Genomic DNA, 7,066 nt, shown 5'->3' with positions numbered 1-7,066 from the left:
ACAGATGCAGCAATGTTAAGAGATAAACAAAGCAAAGTAAGTTGCAAATATCAATAACCAAAAAAAATGTAAATTTGATATATAAAATAATTGTATAACAGACTAAAATTTAAGTTATTTTCATGGTTATTTACATTTATCAAAATTTTATCTATTTAAGACATGAAAAACTATTAAATACTTGTCAATTTTAAAATTAAAACATTCTCAGAAGACATAAATACAACAGTGATTTATCAAATATAATATTATTGTTCAAATTTGTTTTGGAAATCATATAAATAGTAACTGCAAATAAGGAAAATAAAAAGTACTTTCATTCACTTGGTCAAGTAAAACTGAGAAAAAAAATACATATTTAGAACAATTTCTACCATCAATGTGATCAACACAAGCGAATGAATATAGATGTAGAAATATTAAAAAATATATATATATAAAGCAAGTAGGTTATAGATATCAATGCAGAAAAGGATTGATTGTTAAGAGTTAAGTTGTGTTTTCTAAAAATGATCTTTTTGGGTAAAATTTCAGAAAATAATATGCAATCATTTTTTAGTTTTTTTTCCTAAAAATAGTTGCAATAAAAAAAGTTGTACTGGTGATCCGAGGTGGAATCTAGCCTTAGTATTATTGTATATGGCATCGATCTGGTCTTCCAAACGGGTCGAATCAATTGAAAAAAAAAAAGGACCATATTAAATTTTTTTAAAAAAATTAAAGAATAAACAAAAACATGGCTAGAACAAACCAAAAAAATGATTGCACCAGTCATATGTGGTGCAATTCGTCCCTAGAGTTACCAGAAACAACCTCAATCTGACGGATTTGACCAAAAGTCCTTTTTTCCCTTTTCTCTCTATAGATATATAATTTTGTCCTGGCAATTTTTGGCCGGTTATAATGTTCTTAAAACTCAGTCTGATTTGAATCCAATCCTTTTTTATTTTTAACAAAAGTGCAAAATTAAATTTTGGGCCAAATTAACTCAAATGTCTTATAGTTAAACTTTGTCAAATATGATTAAAATCAAATCAAATCCAAACAAAAAAAATCAAAATTGATCAAACTTGGGTTCACTCGCATAAGCCACAACCTAATAGAATTATCAAGGCTTAAGATTATTATTTTTGTGATTTTGACACGTTAGAATCTTGATTATATCTCAAAAAATATAAAATTACTAAAATACTTTTTAAAAATATTTTTGTAATTTTGATCTTCTCAATATTAGATTTTCGTGAAAAACTTCATATTAGATTTTGATATCATTCCATTATTTTTGATGTATTAAAAATCTTAATCACACCCACAATGTGTAAAATTACTAAAATAAAATAGATATTTTCATAATTTGATTTTTTGAGATCAGATTTTCGTGAAAAACTTCAAATCATATATTCATATTATTTCGTGATTTATGGTAAATTAAAAACCCTAACCACGCCTCGAAAAGTATAAAATTACTAAAATACATTTTAAGAATATTTTCGTAATTTGATCTTCTCGATGTAATTTTTTCACGAAAATTTTCAAATCATATTTTTATATTATTTCATGATTTTTGATTCAATAAAACCTTGATCGCACCTTAGAAGGTGTGAAATTAACAAAATATCTTTTTTGGATTATTTTTGTAATTTGATTTTCTTGAGATTGGTTTTTCATAAAAACTTTTAGATCATATTTTGATATTATTTTATAATTTTCGATGCATTAAAATCACAAAAGCTAAGGAAGGAAAGATAGGTTTCCAAGAAAATCATGCAAAAATGCTTAAAAACACTTATAAGGATAAAATTGTCATTTCACATGCATGAAGGGATTGCTACATATGCAGCCAAGAGAATATGTTGTGAATAGTGAGGATCATTAGATTTTAAAGGAAACTAATCTAATGGTTCACATTATGAACTTGGCCTTCAAGATTAGTAAGAAAAAGACATTTTTTTGTCCGTTGATTTTCCTTTGATCCAAGGACTACCATGAGTGATTGAGGGCCTTTAAACGGTTGGGTCAGGGGCCTGAAACAGATGAGGTATGGGCAGAAAAAGGAGGGTCGCAGAACCAAGAAAAATCAATTGAAAAAACACAAAAAAAGAAGACATCAGTTTAAAAAAGGAGAAAAAAAGATAGCTTTTTCTTGTTTTGCTTGCTTCTTTCACGAATGGTTGTCATAGAGCTGTTTGCTGTTAGCAGACAAATCCTTTTTTGCTTTTTATTTTCATACGCTCTTTACAAAATGGAAGAAACTTTAGCTCCACAAGTTGAACGGTTTTCAAAGAAAAGGTGTTTTAGGTTTCAAAAATGTTAAATAATTTTTTTTTGTCTTCATATGCATCTTGATGATAAAAAAAAAAAAATTCCTATAAAATCTGGGACCTTTTCTTTCTTGAAATGTGAAAAGATATGGGCGATTCAATTTGTTTCATTTTTGTTTAATTTTTTATTTTAATTTTAAGCATTTTGACTCCCATGCTCTTTAAATTTTATACTATTTAAATTTCCATGCATTTTAGCTTTCTTGTATTTAGTTTTATTCTTTGAATTAATCTCTCTTTCCCTGCTCATCAAGGTATATAGTTATGGTTACAAACTATCATCAAGAATCCATCCAAACATTAACTTATTCATCAGCAACAATAAAATATTGCCAAGTAGTTGTCTTGTCCCCATAAAGTTATGCTTCAAGTTAATTCTATAAGTAAATATATTATACAGGGAAATAAGATGAGTCTAGGCCGAGTAGTTAAACCTTAAGAAAGTGTTTCCTTGGCAGGAAAGACAGGAAGAAAATATTTGATTTCACGGCAATTCTTATCTTGGATGAAAAATTTCTATACTCATCCTTTTGGACTTTGTATATATATATATTCATCAGCAACAATAAAATATTGCCAAGTAGTTGTCTTGTCCCCATAAAGTTATGCTTCAAGTTAATTCTATAAGTAAATATATTATACAGGGAAATAAGATGAGTCTAGGCCAAGTAGTTAAACCTTAAGAAAGTGTTTCCTTGGCAGGGAAGACAGGAAGAAAATATTTGATTTCATGACAATTCTTATCTTGGATGAAAATTTCTATACTCATCCTATATATATATATATATGTATGTATATATATATATATATATGTCATATATGTTTCTAGTCTCTAGTCTTTATCTGGCAGTGCTTATGTGTATTGATCCTGCTTTTTGGTAAAAATTTCTTGTATAATTAATTGGCATTTCCATTCATACAAGCTTCTAAAATATGGATTTCCTTCTTTTGTTAAATCTTTGTTTGGCATAAGTATTATCGTAATGAGCCTTCTGACTCTGAAGGAGACTGATTCTAAAGGTAAATTAATTTCCGAGAGTAAGCTTTTGACAATGAAATGCCACCAGCCCACCTTGAACTCTTTTGTGCATAACATGAACGTTTTTCCTTTTTTTTTTTGTAAATTTTTCTGTGCAAATCTTAGATATTCAAAATTTGGGAAAGTATAGATCAGGCTGATCATAATCTTCGAAGATGGTTCCCTATTGTTGACTTGTTAGCTTATTTAACAAGGGACACTAATAAATAATATGAAAAATTAGGATTGTAAGGTCCAGCCCCAATTGATAGGCTAATTAAAAAGCCTAAAGTCTTGTCGTCTTTAACCAAAAAATAAAGTCCTACTTAATAAAAAGAAAAAAAAAATAGTTTTTGGCGTAAAAAGAAAGTGAGAGAGAGTTCGTCGAAAAGAAAAAAAAAAGTAAAAAAATATAGGAAGAGAAAAAAGAAGGGAGAATTAGTTTAATGAAAGTTTATTCGTGATCTAATTAAGTTAAAATTTTGTCAAAGATTCATAATTTAGAGTTTTACATTTTGAACAATAGAGATCAAATTTGAAACTCTCTAAGAATAAATTGATAGTATATTAGTTGAATTACTTATTTGATGGAATTTCTTCAATTGTCTCTCAAATTATTAATTAGCTCTAATTTTAGCTAGAAAAAAATTTTGTAAATTTATTATTTGATAATGAAAATTTTTAGATGGTCCATGGTTTTTTTTCTCTACACTAGAGAGTTTTTCATATAAATCTTGGTGTATTTTATTTTTCTTGCATTATTAATTATTATTTGTTGTCTATTGCTATAGGTTTATTGTGATATATTACTTTTGTATTGTTGTGTTTGTTACTTCAAGCTTAACAAGTGCTATTAAAGTGAATGTTATTTTGAGATATTGATACAGAAGCAACCTAAGATAGAAGTAAATTTTATTTGAGATTATGGAGGGTGATACAGATTTCATGATAAAATTAACAAAATCAAATTATTCAATTTGAAACCTTATGATGAAAGATCATTTATATTACAAAGATTTGTATGAGCTGGTATTAGATGATTTGGCTAAACCAACAGATACGAAAAATGAAAGTTGAAAGAAGTTAGGCAGAAAAACGTTAGCTACAATTAAAGAATAGGTTGATATCAGTGTGTTTCATCATGTAGCATAAGAGATGGATGCCCAAACTATTTGAGAATAATTGATAGTATTGTATAAGAGAAAAACATTCATGAATAAAGTTATGCTTGTTAAAAAGCTTGTAACTTTACAGTACAAGGATGAATGATCGATTATAGAGTATTTGAGTAATTTTTAAGATATATTTAATTTGATGACTACTATAGAGCTTAAGATGGATGATGAAATGAAGGCGTTATTTCTTTTGGGTTCATTACCAGATAGCTGGAATATTCTAGTTATAACTGTTCTTAATTCAGCTTTTAATTACAATGTGACATTGGAGATGGTAAAGAACAATATGCTTAATGAAAAAGTAAGGCAAAAAAATTTAAACCTTGGGAATCAAGCTTTGTTTACAAAGAACAGGGGTAAAAAATCGACAAAAGTTAGAATTCAAAAGGTCATAATAAGTTTAAACATAGATCCAAGTTCAGAGATAAGTGAAGTATTTTCATTGTGCTAAAGTAGGTCATATAAAGTGATACTGCAAAATCTCAAAGTAAAAGTGAAAAGATGAAAAAAGTAAGAGTTTAAATGGTGGCAATGTTGTAGCAGTGAATTCATATAGTAATCATATGCTATTTGTAATCATGTTGGTAATCCCAGTATTAAGTGGATAGTTGACACATGAGCAACATATTATTGTGTTCTTAAGAGGGAGTTATTTACAACTTACAAAGCAAGAGACTTTAGTTACACCAAGACAGGAAATAAGAGTGTGTTACAGATTGTTGGGATTTGTGATATTATTATACAAACTAGTATAGACTGCATGTTTACTTTGAGGGATGTTAGACATATTTTGAATATGAGAATGAACTTGTTTGCTATTAATGTCCTTGATAAGGAAGGATATAAGAGTCGACAAAAGAATAGATAGTGAAAACTTTTCAAATGATTTGTGGTAGTTGTAAGAGGAAAACTATGCTATACAATGTATAAAATATGAATGCAATTGAATGGTAACCAGATAAATACCATTAAAGATGATGCTTCAACAAACTTGTGACATAAAAGATTGACACACATGAACGAGAAAGGGTTACAAATTTTGGTAGGATAGTCTCTTATTACCTAGATCAAAGGTATGTCTCTTAATTTATGTGATTATTGTTGGTTGGCAATTATCATAGAGTTTCTTTTCATAAGCATTCTCAGAGAAAAGAAAATAGATTGAAATTGATTCATTTTGATGTATGTGGTCCCATTGAGGTTGAGTCATTGAGTGGTAATAGGTATTTTGTTACTTTTATTAATGATGCTTCACATAAGATTTGAGTGTATATGTTGAAAAATAAAAGCTAAGTATTACAGTATTTTCAAAAATTTTATGCCATCATGAAAAGGTTGATAAAGTTACCCTTGAAGTGTATGCAGATTGATAATAGTGAAAAATACATATCTAAAGACTTTAAAGAATATTGTTCAAAGCATGAGATTAGGCATGAGATGACAGAACTTGAAGCACTATAGCATAATGGTGTAACTAATAGGATGGATTGCACCATTATGAAAAAAGTCAAATGTATATTAAGGATAATAAAATTACCAAAGCCATTATAAGGTAAAGTAGTAAATACGGCTTGTTATTTGCTTAACAGATTACCATCAGTACCTTTGGGCTTTGACATTTCAAAAGAGTGTCGATAAGGAAAGATACTTCATACTGTTATTTGAAAGTTTTCGAGTGTAAAGCAATCATGTATGTATTGAAAAAACAAAGGTCAAAGCTTGACAGTAAAGCCACATATTGTGTGTTTATAGGATATGGTGATAAGAACTTTAACTACAAGGTATAGGATCTAGTGAAGAGAAAGACGGACAGAAGTAGAGATGTGATCTTTTATAAAAAAAAATCATAACAGACCTTGAGAAAAATGAGAAGATTACACGAGTTACTATTGTTTGTAATGTTTCAACACCGACAAGTCCACTGGAAAGAATCACAGATGGTGGAATGAGCAAGAGACATAACTTGAGGACATGAATAAGTTAGCCATAGTTAGTGATGAGCTAAATACAATCAGTTTTGAGCAAAGAGAATAATCTTCTCTACTTAAAAGTGTTGAGCAAGGTGAACAGTTTTTTTCACTAAAAAGTGTTAAACAGGAAGAGCTACTTTCAGAATTAGATAGTGTAAAGTCTCAACCTAGAAGATCTACCAGAAAATATTGGCCATCCACCAGGTATCCAAGTTCATATTTTATTTAGTTACCATTAAAGGGGAGTCAGAGAGCTTCTAAAATGTGTAGACTATTTTGGATAGTGAGCATTGATTAAAAGCAATAAAAGAAGAGATATAGTCATTGCAAAAAAATAGTACGTATAATCTTATTAAACTTCCTAAAGGGAAGAGACTGTTGAAAAATAAATAGGTGTTTAATTTGAAAAAAAATGGTGACAAGCCAGTGAGATACAAAGCTCGATTGTGGTGAAAGATTTTTTTCAGAAACTTAGCATTGATTTTGATGAGATATTCTCTCTAATTGTGAAGATGAGTTCTATTTGAGTGGTATTAGGATTATTAGCTAGTTTGAATCTTGAGCTTGAGTAACTTGATATTA

Source organism: Durio zibethinus, chromosome 18 (genome assembly GCF_047325235.1).
Source record: "Durio zibethinus cultivar Kanyao isolate XHJ-2024 chromosome 18, ASM4732523v1, whole genome shotgun sequence".
Taxonomy (NCBI): domain Eukaryota; kingdom Viridiplantae; phylum Streptophyta; class Magnoliopsida; order Malvales; family Malvaceae; genus Durio; species Durio zibethinus.
The sequence above is the reverse complement of the archived record's forward strand: the minus strand, read 5'-3'. Positions refer to the sequence as shown.